Source organism: Panthera tigris, chromosome A3 (genome assembly GCF_018350195.1).
Source record: "Panthera tigris isolate Pti1 chromosome A3, P.tigris_Pti1_mat1.1, whole genome shotgun sequence".
NCBI classification, from domain to species: domain Eukaryota; kingdom Metazoa; phylum Chordata; class Mammalia; order Carnivora; family Felidae; genus Panthera; species Panthera tigris.
Genome location: NC_056662.1, coordinates 23,101,708 through 23,115,937, shown reverse-complemented (window position 1 = coordinate 23,115,937; position 14,230 = coordinate 23,101,708). Strand labels below are relative to the sequence as shown.

Here is a 14,230-nt window from a genome sequence, read left to right as displayed (position 1 = left end):
TTGTTCTTATTATTAATTATAATTTTCTCCTCCTGGACAAGACGTGCTTGGTCTTGCTTTGGGGCCTTGGCTCCCTCAGTTCTGCTCTTAGTTTGTGGAAATTCTTTGGAGTGCAAACTAAGCCCCCCTCCTTGATTTTTTAGGTTCTCAGCTGCTTGTTTGGCATTTAGTTTCCTATGCTGGAGGAAAGGACCATAGTGAAGAACTTGAATAATGGTTGGGCTTTATCTTAGCTGTGCTGCCTGGTGGAGAGACCTAGGACAGGCCGCTCATCTGCAAAATGGGGATAATCACAGCTGCCACATAGGACTATAGGCTAAGGGAGACAAAGGAGGTGAAAGCTTCTGCACATAATAGGCCTTTACCTTCGTTTTGACTTTCAGTAAAACCCACGAAATACATAACACTTGCTTCTTTCCCCTGGCTCTGCTTTATTTAGTATCTAACAAAGGAGGACAGGCTCATTACTCCTTGTACTTCTGGAGGGCCTGGCCTTGTCCCAGGAGCCCTCAGTTTCTTCATCTGTGGAATGGACCCCCCATCTTCTCCCCGCTGCTATCTTGCTGAACTTGCGTTAATTCCTCCCTCCCCAAACCTCAGTCTATACTCCAAGTAGGACCTGAAGGAGCGCCTATAAGGGCTAGAGGTTATAATCCTAATTTAGAAAAGCTCCTTACTCTGGTCGTGCCAGAGCCTGTGGAGGGTGAGCGTTGGGGTCAGGGGCCAGTTCTTGGGAGGGCCCCAGAGAGTCCAGAGGTAATGCCACCTGGGAGAGGGCTGGAAGGCGCTGCGCGATCTTCCGCAAGCTCCGGCGGCGGGAACAATGGACGGGTGGTGGGGAGGCTGGTGGGCGTCGGCCAGGTCCCGGCTGGAGGTAGAGGAGGCCGGCGAGCGGGACGCCGGGCCGTGGGGTTAGCCCGGGGCACCGGGCCGGGAGCCGAGGCGTCTTAGCTACGGAAAACCCAGGCCGGCGCTGCCGAGGCCCAGGGAGGAGGTGGGGGCGGGGCGCGAGCCCACCGGGCCGGGACCGGGAGGGCGAAGAGGCCCGGGTGGGGTCGGTCTCCTCTCCGTCGCCCCGCCGCTCGGCCCCGGCCTCTGAGCTCCGCGGCGGCTCAGGTAGACGCCGGGCGCAGGGCCCACGTGGGGAAGCGGGCGGCGGGCTACGGACGCCAGGAGGGCTCGCGGGGCTCAGCCCCCTCCCCTCCCCTCCCCGGGGGCCGGCGCGGCTCCTCCCGACGCGCGGCCCCGGCTCCGGCGGCTCCGGCGGCTGCGGCGCTCCCCGGCTGCTCGCCGTTCGGCGCCGCTGCTCGCTAGCTCGTGGGCGGCTGCTGGGGAGGCCGGGATCGCCGCCGCCGCCTCCTCGGGGGCAGCCGGCCGGGGCGGGGCGGAGGGGGAGCCGGGGTGTGGGGGGAGGGCGGGGAGGGGGCTGGGCGCCGTGGGAGGGAGAGAGCGAGCGAGCGAGCGAGCGAGCGAGCGGGGCATTTCTGCGCAGCTCGAGTGCGCCTCGGAGCCCGCCCGGGCGGCCGCCGGACGCACGGACTGAGGACAGACAGCGCCCGGAAGCCGCGCCGCCCCTGCCAGGTTAGCCGCCCGCGCCACCGTCGTCCGGGCCCCGGGGACCCCGCCGCGTCTGCTCTCGTGTGTGTCTGTGTGTGGCGAGGGCTCCGGGCTCGGTCTCCCGTCCTCGAGCACTGACAGGCCGGCTCCCGGGGGCTGGACACCCGCGGGGCGGAGGGCGGGCGTCCCAGCCAGGAGCCCCGGGCCTTGGTCCGTGAGTCCCAGTACTGGCGCCGGTATGTGTGGCGGGGTCCACATCTCCGGGTGCTGGGTGTGAGCGCGCGTGTGCCCGTGGGTCTGGGCAAGTGGTTGCTGTGTGTGTGCGCGCGTGCGTGTGCTCGGGGTGTGCATCTGCGTGGGAGGGGGGGTGTGCGCTGTATGTCTCCGCGTGTCTGGACTGGATGGCGTGTGTGTATCTGGGTGAGGGTGTGTGTGTCTGCGTGTGTCCGTGAATGTGTCTATTAGAGGGTGTGTCCCAATATGTAGCTGAGTGTGTGTACATCTGGATGAGGGTGTGTGCCAGTGGCCTCGCTTGTGGCTGGACCCCGTGGCTGTGTGTGTGTGTGTGTGTGTGTCGCCGTGTGAGCGCCAGTGTGACTCCTCGGGTGTGCACCCGCGTAGCCCCCGTGTGCGTGTGCGCGGCTTTGTCTCCGCACTGCCGGGAGGAAGGGGTGGGGGTGGAGGGGGCGGCGGCCGACGCGCTCTAGTCCCCGGGAGCCAGCCACTTGGCCGGGGCGGTGGGTGGCGGCGGCGGCGGGAGTGTCCCCGCCGGGCGGAGACTCTCTGCCGGCAGGTGGGCGGCCACACCCCAGGGTCCAGAAAGAGCTGGGCTGACGGCGGAGCCCGCGCACCCGGGCGAGCTGGAGCGGAGGGCGTGTCCTGCCTGAAGCCCGGGTGTGTGTTTGTGTGTGCGCGCGCGTGTGCGTGTGTGTGCGCGTATGTGTGTGTGTGGAGGGGTGGGCGTGTGTGCGTGTCGGTGTGTGTGGGGGGGTGGTGGCAGCAACAGCGGTCCTCAGGCTGGTGACCAAGTCGGTTCAAGGATCCATTTCCTGTGGCGGCCTGGGGACAGTGGCCCAGACCGGGCCTGATCGGGTCAGCCACACTCCCACCCTCACCCTTACAGCTCTCAGGGGTAGAGCTGCACCTTAGGTGCCCTGAAAGGAGGGAAAACCGCTCTCTTAAAGGGCCAGAGCCCATATGGGAATACGACCCCCCACCCCTCAGGAGACCTCTACTCTGAGAGTGGTCTCTGGGTGTGTCTGTACCCCTTTCCCCACGTACTGGTGTAGCGCATGCATGTCTAGATTTGTAGTCTGTCTGCATGTGTGTCTCTCTGTGTTTTTCTTCTGCATTTGGGTGCCAAGGTATGTTTTATCAGTGAACAATGAATACTGTATCTTTATGTACATGTGTATGTGTTTTTATAAGTTCTGGTATATTTGTTTTTATGTACATGTATAGCTGTTTGTATATTAAGTGAGTCTATGTGTGTGGGTTTGCAAGAGACATGCCATTTTGCTGCCAGCTAGGATAGGATAGAAAAATTCTGTCCAGGGCCACTCTAATATAGAAAAACTGGGTGAAAAGCTGGTTTAGAAATTTAAAACCCCTGGTTTTGTGGGTTTCAGATGCTGGTACTGAAATGTGGGTAGATTGGGGGTAGCCTGGATACAAGGATAGAGGGAAGCTGAGACTCTTATGGAAGAAAGGATTTGTTCCGGAGGAAGGACATCCAAGTGCAAGAATTCTTCCTCCACTTCCAGTTTTTCTTCCCTGTTACTTCACCTCCCCTCTCCGCTGCTCTGCTTGCCAGGATAAAGTGCACAGGATTTGGAGTGTAAAAGGGAGGGAGCTGAGAGTGTAAAAGGAAGGAGGGTGGATGGGTGATAGGATTGGGGGCCAAGAGCAGATTTCTGCAATTCTTAAAATGTTTCTGGCAGCAGAATCTGGGGAAAGCTGAGCTTGCTGTCCCCTTTCCTGAATCCCTTTCCTGGGACAGGAAAGACTCTGGCTTGGAGCTCAGGAGCCCTGGAGTCTGGTGCAGGGGTCTTCTTTGGACTTTGGTCAAACCCTTTTGTGTTTATCTGTTCACTCAGCACATTTGTATTGCACTTCTCTTACGTAAGAGTCTAAACCCCCTAAGCCTCAGTTTCCCTGGCTGAGCAGGTAGTAAGATAAATTCTGGGACTCAGAGCTCCCTTAGGTGTCTCAGAGTGATGGAGTTTGTCTCATTGCTACCCAGATTTAGAAATCTACCTTTCTAGCCCCCAAGGATCCTGGCTGTGGTCCCCACTCACTATGCCCCCATATCCTTTGCCCCCATATCCTTTACAGCAGTAGCTCTCAAAGTATGGTCACTCCACTAGCAGCAGCAGGGTCACCTGGGATCTTGTTAGAAATGCAAATCTGAGGGGCTCCCATCGGACAAACTGAATAACTCATGGAGCCCAGCAGTCTATGTTTTCACAAACACAGGTGATTGTCTTGCCCTAGAACTTAAGAGAGGTACAGAGAGGCAACTGGAACCTCCTATAGGTTGAAACACCGGGAAAGCATCCCTTGTCTTCTCCCACATACGTACTGAAGTGGCCCTGCAGCCCTAGCCTGGCAGGTGGGGGTTCTGGTTTCAAGTCCCAGGTCTTCCCTGAGATCTTGGACAAATTACCCCTTCACCGAATAATGTAATAACTCGTTGTCTGCTCTGGGCTTGGCTTTGAACAAGGGGTGTCATTGCTCTGCTCAGTTCTCTGCTCCTTACCTTGACCTCTAAGACCTTCAGGATCAAGTCCCTGCCCACCTCTCTGGAAACCAGCTACTCTAGCCTTCTTTTAGTTCATCTAGGCACCATGAACTCTCTGGCCTCTGGGATTTTGCACATTCTGTTCCTTCTGTCTAGCATACTCTTCCCTTGATTCTTAACTTGTTTAACTCCCATTCTTCAGATTTCAGCCCAAGAGTGATTTTCTCAGGTGGGCTTCTGCCAACTCCCTGGAATGTCAGTTTTTCTTGTTACACGTTCTTAGAGCTCCCTGTAGTTCATAGTGTTCATGAGAGTTTGTAATTATACATAAACTTGCTAGTTGTTTGTCTCCCCTCACTAAGGTGCAAATGTCACCTGGGTAGAAATTTGCTTGTCATTCTTCCCAGTGTCCCCACACAGTGCCCAGCTTATGATTGGTATTTGATAAATTTGTTGAAGTGGATGACTTTATATAATGGGTGATGGTACTAAGTGATTCCCAAAGTGTCCCCTCAAGCCCTGACATTGTAATATCTAAGCAGGCCTCAGACTTCTTAGAGGTAGATTTATCTGTCTTTTTTACTACTATATCTCCTGGCCATAGATGGACGCCAGCTACGTGCTTGGGCCCATCCGTGCTGGACTCTGCTCTAGGGGAGGCAGGAGAAAGCTCTCCAGGAAATACAGCCTTGCTAGTGTCTGTGTCCTCCTGGAATAGGGTTCTGTAGAATGAGGAGAGGAAGAGCATTGAATAAGGAATCTAAAGATCTGGGTCCATGCCTTGTATGCGGGCAAGTTGCTTTTCCTTTTTTGTTTCCTTTTCTGTAAAATGACGGTATTAGGATGGATGGTGTACCTAATATTGGTTACAAGCACTGGCTTGAGAGTCATTCAGGCTTGGCCACATACCAGTTGGGTAGACTTGGGCAAGGCACTTCATTTCTTCCTTCATTTCCTAAAACAGAACCAATAATAGTATCTGTTCCATACGGTTGTGTGGTAACGTACATGGGATGCTGTACATAGTTCTGAGCTGGTAGTAAACACTTGGTAAGTATTAGCAATTGTTACTGTTCAATTCAACACTTTTAAAAAATGTTTCTATTTATTTTTGAGAGAGAGAGAGAGAGAGAGACAGAGAGCGAGCACGAGCTGGGGAGGGGCAGAGAGAGAGGGAGACACAGAATCTGAAGCAGGTTCCAGGCTCTGAGCTGTCAGCACAGAGCCCGACGCGGGGCTCGAACTTGTGAACCATGAATCGTGACCACGTGAGACAGACGCTCAACTGACTGAGCCACCCAGGCGCCCCAGTTCAACATTCTTGAATGCCTTTGTGCTGGGCCATAGGGCTCCAGGAACGGAGATGAATCCAGCAGTCCTCACAGGCGGGGTAAACGGGCAGACGTGTAAAGATGTACAGTGTACAAGGTATCAGGGTGAGGTTGTTCACTAAGGAAAAGTCTTCACAAAGAAGAGATGTGGTGTTTGGGCTGGATTTATCTTCCAAGTAGAGCAGCATGTGCAAAGGCACCAGGGCTTGTTAGGGGGAACTCCAAATAGTTCCATCTGTTGGAGCAGATGGTGGTGAGTGGTGGGGACAGGTGGGGCACGACTGGCCTGGAGTAAGGCCGGAGAGGAAGTCTGGGGTCCGATCTGGCTCAGGCTGAAGAGCTGGAGTTCTACAGGTGGTAGGGAGCTAGGGAAGAGGATTAAGCTAGCCTCTGAAAGAATCAGATTTGCATTTCAAAAACACAGCTCTCCAGGTGGTGGTAGAGGGTGGGCCAGATAGAGAGCCAGGTGGGGGCAGGAGTGCTGTTGACTTGGAGACTGGTCTCAGAGGATGCTTGTTTGTGTGATAGAAGGTCCCTGTGGGGTGTATAGAGACTAGGATGGGAAGGAGCACAGGTGGTGGACTTCAGGCCAGCTTGGGTCAGGGAGGTGAAGGAGAGGCAAGACTGACCTCTCACAGGCCTTCACACCCCTTAACCTCCAAGGCTGCCTAGTGAGTAGGAATCTGAAAATAAGAGTCCCAGGTCTGCTGCTCAGTGGATTCACAGTATATTAATTTCCTAGGGCTGCTCAATGGAGTACCACAATCTGGGTGGCTTAAAAAAGCAGACATTTATTCTCTCACAGTTCTGGAGACGGAAGTCAGAAATCAAGGTGTCAGCAAGGTTCCTTCTGAAGATTCCGTGGGGGGAGTCTCTCTCGAGCCTCTCTCCTAGCTTCTGGTGGTTGCCTTGGTGTTCCTTGGCCCTCAACTCCCTCTGCCTCTGTTGTCACATGGTTTTCTCCCCTTTCTCCCTGTGTCTGTGTCACCTCCTCTTTTTAAAAGGACACCAGTCATATTGGATTTAGAATCCACCCTAATCCAGTATGACCTCATTTTATTTTAACTAATTACATCTGCAAAGACTATTTCCAAATAAGGTCACATTCTGAAGTTCTGGGTAGACATGAACCTGGGGGACACTATTCAACCCAGTACATACAGGAAGATGGAAAAGAGTGCAAATCCTGGAGCCCCACAAACCTGGGTGCAAATCCAAGCTTTGCAAGGGAGCATGAGCTTTTGAGCAAATCAATTACTTTTCCTCAGCCGCAGTTTCGTCTCCTGTGAAATGGAGACGGTAGCCCCTGCAATGGCATGCTGTGCTGTGGAGGTCAGCCCTGGTCTGCAGAGCCTGGTGAGGTGGCACACAGTAGGAGCCCGGTAATGATTACTTCCTCTTTGGCACCCCCTGCCCTGCACTTAGTAGCTGGGACGCATCACTTAAATCTTGCTGCACTTCCTCATCTGCCTAATATGAATTAGCATCCTCCAGCTCTACTTACCTCACCAGATTGTGAATCCCAGGGGAAAATGAGAAAGCTCTTTGTAAATTGCTTAAGAGTCTGCTGCTGGGATTTTCAATTATAATCATCATCATCATAATAACCCTCGGCCATCGCCACGTCCACTGCATTCTCAGCGGGGCCCTGCCCAGCCCACTCCTCTCCTGAGGCAAGTCTTCTTTGCCCCTGTGTGCCCCGAGATCTCCTACAAAGCATAGCCACTGTCAGTTAGGAGAACCTTAGAGATGGTCCTTACCCTCCATTGCCCTCATTAGCCAGAGAAGGGAAACACACTCTGCGAGAAAGTGACATCCCGAAGGTCACACAGCTGGTCAGTGGCAATTGGAACACCTTGTCTGTGGCTTCTTTTGAAGGTCTGAACAGTGGTTTTCCCCTATTGCAATGTTGGCCAAGGAGCAGGATCGTGGGGCCGGTGGAAGCCTTCAGAGGGTACTGTGCAGCACAGAGATGGGGAGCCAACGGGAAGAGTGCTGCTGAACCAGGGTCAGAATCCCAAGCAAGGGGGTCCCTGAGTCCCTTGAGTGAGCAGGCAGTGCCTGTGCAGGCTGAATGGGCAGGTTGTTTGTTCTCAGCCTGGCTTGGCCACCTCTGCCTGCTCCAGCTGGAAGAAGCCACCACAGGCGGGCAGTGGCAACGTGGGGAGCCAGAACCTGGAGGTAACCCAAGGCTTCAATGTCCCTATTGACACCCAAGGTTGTGCATCTCAGCAGGCTGTGTCACTCTAAGCCTTGCCTTGGCGGGCGTAGGGAAGGCTCTGGAAAGGAGAGAAGGCTTATCTTGCCTTGACAATTGCCCTGAAGTCCTCTTCCTTTTCCCTCAGCTGGAGGAGCCAGACCCCTCTTCACCCCTTGATTTTCCTTACCTACCTCCCTCCTCTTAGTTTTCTCTTCACTCCCTTGTCCTGCCTTCCCCTCTTCATCTCCCCATCTTCTCTCCAGATTGGAAATCTAAAGATAAAGTCTCCAGACCCAGTTCGAGTGGGTGGTTCTGGGGTTGCTTGGGGCCACTTATGAATCAGAAAGCCTAGAGTCTTCCTCGTCAGAGGCCCACTCTGGTGACTGATAAACAGCTGCTTACGTTATTGGCTTACCATGTGCCAGGCCCCATGCTAAGCGCTTTACATGCCTTATGTCTTTTAATCCTTGCAGCTACCCAGCAAGGCAGAGATTAGATCCCCATTTTATTAAAGGAGGCTAAATAACTTACCCAAGGCCTACTCAGCCCTCCACCAGCAAGTGGCACACTGGGATTTAAACATAGATCTATCGAAAGCCCATGGGTACTCTTGAATCTTTCCTATACTGCCCTGGATGGGACATTCAGGAGTGTTCAGGGGTTCACAGAGGGATGTGCACTCACTCAAATTCAGAGAGCAGATTCTCAGCTCAGAGAGCGGGGTCTCCAATCCAGTTCACCTGCTTCCCAGCCTGTGCTGTCACCTCACTCAGGGATTGGCCTTCCTACAGTGTTGGCCCCAGGGCTGGCCACAGCTCTGAGCCCATCTGAGTCTAGGCAGCAGCCCACCTGCATCACGGACAGGTGACAGGGCAGGTCTGAGGGTATTTGGCTTTTTCCCTAGATATTGTTTGGTCATTGGTCACCTTAGTTTTTCACAGATTATCCTGAGTCTTCTAGTTAAATAAACTTGTCATTTACAAAGCATGATAGCTTTATCTCTTTGGGAGGGCACTTGGGGGCTTGGAGATCTTCTATCAGGCTCAGTGATGGGGAGGGGAGGGAAGCAGGGGAGCAGAGGCTAGAACCAGGGAACTCACGTTTAGGAGGACACTCATGCCAGAAAGGAAAAGGAAGGAAGCCAGAGCTGGCTAAGGGCCAGAGAAAGTCCAGAGAGAAGAAAGGAATCTGCAGGCTGGAGCTGATAGGGAACCTGTCACTCCAAGTTCAACCCTGGAGTTCAGACTCCCTCACAGGCAGGGCTGCTAATCTCAGAATGTCACTTCTAAATCTGGGGAGCTTCTTCAGTCAGCTTGCTGGGACTCCTTCCACCCCCATCGAGACCATGACCATGGTCAGCTTGAGCAGGTGATTCAACCAGAATGAACTTTGATTAATGAGCAGTGGCTTTAAGCCTTCAAGACACAGAACCCTCTCTTCATAGGCAAGGAAACAGAAGTGCAATATGTGACATAGCTAAAAGGAGAGTAGTTCAGCATCTCACCCCTTACTCCCTCCTCTGAGGGTTCTTTAAGGCAGGCTGCCTCAAAATTTGCTCCTCCAAGAGTAGCAAAGGGGAACTTGCTAAAAATAGACTCTTTTCTAAGACTCATCTAGAGATTCAAACTCAGCTGCCTCCTGGGAGGGTGGGATCCATGGTGGGGCCTTGGAATCAGCCTGTTTTGACAGATTCCTTGTCAAGGTGATTGTGACACCAAGGGTTCTCAGATCACCCTTGGAGAATGTTGATATCAAATGTTCATGAACTTCTGAAATGGCATGAATAATTTTGAGAGTGTGCCTTGTTCTTGGGAAAGGATCCATAGGCACTATCAGAGTCTTTGAATCACGACCCATCTTTAGGGTTGTTTTGTAAGAGTGGGAGCCTAATGACTGGAAAAGGGTCACTGGGGAGCTAACAGCAGAATCATGCATTGAAGGCAGATCTCTCCTGACTCTCAGCACATTGCTGGTTTTAAGTGAAGATGCTGAGGGACTGTAGGCCAGTTCCTTCCCCTACCTGGGCCTCAGTGTTTCCAGCTATAAAATGGGGGTTGGACAGGATAAGCCCAAATTCCCATGTAACTTTGCTCAGTGGCTCTAGAAGCCAGGTTTCCTGCTGCCCAGTTCACATTCTTTGCCCTTTTCCTTGCTGTCTCCTCAGCTTCCCCCACTTTGAAGGCAGTGCCCCTCCCTTTAGCATCTCTCATCTTCAAAGATTCCATCCAGAGCCTGGATTCTAATCCCTTGAGTCCCTCCAGTCAAACCACATGCCCAGGTGCCCAGCTATTTCTCTCTTTCTGTGCCCATTCACAGTAAGTGATCCAGATGCCTGTGAGTCTAGGGATGCTCAAGGTGGCACCTCTTTAGGGCTGGACACTGGGGCCAGTGTCAGGGAGAGGGGCTTGGAGAATGTGTTTCCTTTGGCTCCTGGGACATGCCCAGCCCCTACCTGCATCTTTGTCCCAGGTCCCTGGGTTCTTCCTGCCAAGAATGCCATCCCCCCTTCTTTAATCACTGTTGAAATCCTGTCTACCTTTTTAAGGCTCAGCTCAGATGCGAACCTCTCTCTCACAAAGCCTGTGGACCCTCCCACCCTTACTCCTATAATGAAAATCTGTGTTTGCTCTGCATTCTCTTAGCGCCTTGTCTGTTCCCCTCTGGGGACGACTTCTCCCTGGTCTTAGCTTTACCGTGGGACATGGGCTTGCCTCTCTTGCAGGATTGTGAGCACTAGGATGTCTCATGTATCATTCTTTGCTCCCCAGCACCTAGCATAAGGCTTTGCACAGAGCAGGTGCTTAATAGAAGGTTATTGAGTTTTATTTGCAAAATCTGCCTCTGACCTTGGGCTGGGCTGGGTTCTCTAGAGGCCCCATGGCCCCATCCCTGGTACAACTTCACACACGTCCCCTTTTTTCTTTGTGGATTGGAGGGAGGCCAAGTAGGGCAGTGGGTAAGAACTTCAACTCCAGTCTTGACTCTGCCATTTCTTGGCTGTGTGACCTTGGATAAGTCACTTCACCTCTCTAAGCCTCAGTTTTCTCAGCTTAAACCAAAGGGCTAAAGATAACAAGTCTGTTGGGGGTTTGGGAGGATTAACTGAAATGATATGTGTAAAATGCTGAGATCTGAGCATTGTACAGAATAAATGGTCAATATATGATTATAATTCATTATTTCTCAGTTAATGGTTATTATCATTGTTGTTTTGGCAGACACCTATCATGGTTGGAGCATCATATACTGGGGGGAGAGAGTGAGACACAGAAAAATCATTCCAATAGCCTCTTGGTCTCCATGGTTCTAAGGTCAAGTAGGGGCAGTAAGAGTCTTCTATAAGGAGTAGCATCTGGAAAAAATATGGCAGACTGAGCTGAAGAGGGAGAGATCAGGGTGGACTCCATAATCGGCGTAGACAGGTATTCCCTGTGGAGATAAAGGAGAGGAGCTCCAGGCTGGAGATGAGAAAGTGGGGGCACACACTTGAAGAGTTGCCCAAAGGACACAGGAAAGAACAGAGTGGAAGCAGAGGCAGCTCCAGAATCTCCACATAGAAGGGGCTTAGGGAGGGGCGGCATCAAGCTTTGTTTTGCCAAGAAGAATTTGGGGGCTTGATGGCTCACAATGCCACTATGGAGAATGAGAGAGAAAAGACTAGAAGAGTAGGGCTTTGTTGTGGGGGTATTGGCGGGGGGAGCTTTGTCTATCTGGGCTTGAGCTGAGAATGGTCAGGGGTGGGCTGTGGTCCCAGGCCTCTGCAGGCCTGCCTTGGAGTCTGTCTCGTAATAACAGGGCCGGCTGTCTACCTGGTCGAGGTAGAGATCCAAACTCTGGTCTATCTGAAGGTAAAGCACAAACTGCTCCCAGAAGTGTCAGAATCTCTGACAATCAGAGCTGGCTAGCAGGAGAAGCCATCTCTTGATCCACCCTCCTCATCCCCACATACACAGATGGGAAGCAGAGGCCCAGAAGGGGGAGCCCCCACCCAAGAACTGGCCAGTTCACTGGCCACGGTGAGTTCAGTGCCAGCCCCAGGTGGGCTGTGGACCTAGGCCTGCTCTGGGGTTGGGGGAAGAGGGTGAGGAGGGAGACAAAGAACCCGAGGAAGGGTGTAAATGACAAGCAAATGCCATATTGGTAACAATCTGTTGCCAGGGTGTGTGTGTGATCCTAGGCGAGTGGGATGTGAGTGGGCTGGAGCGTCATTATTCTGGGCTTTCCTTCCCGGAAAGGAAAAAGGACCACATAGGTGGGAGTCAGGGGAATATTGGGGGGTGGAGGAATTCAGGGGGTGGTCTAAGAAGAGAAAAGGCTGTTGCCAAGCAGCAGGAGACACGATTGTATTACAGTGGCACAGAGCACCCCATCATCTGTGGGCATGGCCCTGTACAGCCCTATATGTGATACTCTGCCAGTATCACTCCCATTTTATGGGGGAAGAAGTGAGGCCTCCAAAGGTCACAGGTAGGAAGAACAGGGCCAAGGATGGGGGACATTCCTTCAAAGCCACACCTGTGGCATGCCCTAGGTGGCTGTGGTCCCAGTCCTCAGACTTGGGTCTCAGTGAGGACCTGGGGTCAAAGGGGTCAGGGAGGTGCCAGCCCAGGGCAAGCCACTTTTTGTCTCCTGTATTTCTCCATCAGTCTGCCCATCTATCTGGCCTGTTTTAGTCTAGTTCACCCTGCTCCTTTGCTTGTTAATTGAAAATATTTAGTGAGCACCTACTATATACCAGATCACTGCCCCTGACCCTATGGAACTTCTGCCTTGGTGTGAAGGCTGTCCCACATTGGTAGGATGGGATGGGAAGGAGGAAGTGAGGGGGGTCACTAACCACTCCTTTCTCCCTTCACGCCTACCCCTTCCTCTTCTCTCCCCTTCCAAGTCTCATTAGCCCCCAAGGGACTTTTTTTGCCTGATCTGCCCCCTGCTGAAATGGAAAAGAATCAAAGTTAATGGTTAAACGTAATAATAGCCACTGAGACTTTCACCCTGTGGGGCCGGTGGGAGGGGGCTGAACGTTAGCTGTGTGCTCCTGGAGAGGGGTGGAGACCACCAGGGTTTTCTGGCCTGTACCTGCCACCTTTTTCCCTGACTCTGGAATCTGCCTCCAGGGTCTGTTCCTCCCTCCCCTCCTTCCAGGGGGCAGGCTGCTTCTTGGACCCTTTCCCTGGACTCCAGCTGAGGTGACCCTGGGAGGTGAGTAATGGCTCTGGCCAGGATCCTAGAGCCTCTGAGCGAGTGCTCTTGGGGGAGGTGCAAGACAGGGCTTGGCGCCTACCTCCGGGGACCTACCCAGAGAGCTGGCAGCCAGTGGACCTTTGCTGATTTTGCCTCCTGCCTTGTAGGGGTGGGAGGTGGTAGGGATGGCGTCACAAGTGGCCTAAGGTCTGTGTACAGGATTGCTATCTAAGGCAGGCCATGCCATGCCTTTCTCCTGCTCTCCTTCCCTTTTATCCTCTTCATCGGGTGTCCTGTTCTGGGTTATGCTCTGCTGCTGGACTAGGGAATAGGGTTCATGAGAATAGTGGCAAAGGCTTATTTCTTTCTCTAGAAGACTGAACCCCAGACCTGTCCCCTGTCAAGTTTTAGGGACAGAGCTCAGGCTTCCAAGTCAGACAGGCCTGGGGTCTAAGCTGGGTGACCTTGGGAGGTGGCCCACCTCTCTGAGCCACACTGTCATTCTCTGAACAGTTGGTACTCTGATCTCTTTGTCACTATCACTGTGAAGGTAACAGGACTGGAGGTGGATATTAATATTAGGCTCCGTAGGCGTTCACTGAATGAGTAGACACCATTCTCTTCAGATTCAACTGACTTTGGGAGGCCTAGCTCTGGCTGTGGGCCATGGAGGCCACCATCCCTGCCGTCTAGGACTTGATTGTCTAGAGATACAGTACATACAGTGGCCACTTGGTCACATGTGGCTATAGAGCACTTGAAATGTGGCTAGTGCTACTGAGGAACTGAATTTTTAATCTTACTTGGTTTGAATTACTTTAAAATTAAAAAAATCTTTTTAATGTTTATTTATTTTTGAGAGAGAGAGAGAGAACAAGTAGGGGAGGGGCAGAGAAAGAGGGAGACACAGAATCAAAGCAGGCTCCAAGCTCAGAGCTGTCAGCACAGAGCCTGACGTGGGGCTTGAACCCATGAGCCGTGAGATTATGACCTGAGCCAAAGTCAGATGTTTAACCGACTAAGCCACCCAGACACCCCTGAATTAATTTAAAATGTAAAAAGCATACTCCAGGGCACCTGGGTGGCTCAGCTGGTTAAACCTCTGACTCTTGATTTTAGCCCAGGTCATGATCTCATGGTTCTTGAAATCAAGCCCTGTGTCAGGCTCTGTGCTGCTTGGGATTCTCTCCCTCTCTCTCTGCCTCTTTCCCCCCATGC

At 52.7% G+C, this 14,230-nt stretch overlaps 1 protein-coding gene across 11 annotated transcripts in view; it reads left to right on the top strand.

The window, feature by feature from the left end:
- Window positions 1–14,230, top strand: part of EPB41L1 (erythrocyte membrane protein band 4.1 like 1) — a 152,530-nt gene that overhangs the window by 25,993 nt on the left and 112,307 nt on the right. For 2 of the 11 annotated variants that reach the window (XM_042980486.1, XM_042980483.1), the window contains exon 1: window positions 1,458–1,581. The exons of the other annotated variants lie outside the window; for them this stretch is intronic. The gene's annotated coding sequence lies outside the window, so the exon portion shown is untranslated. Of the gene's footprint in view, window positions 1–1,457; window positions 1,582–14,230 lie in introns of those variants that run through there. 11 annotated transcript variants of the gene reach the window in all.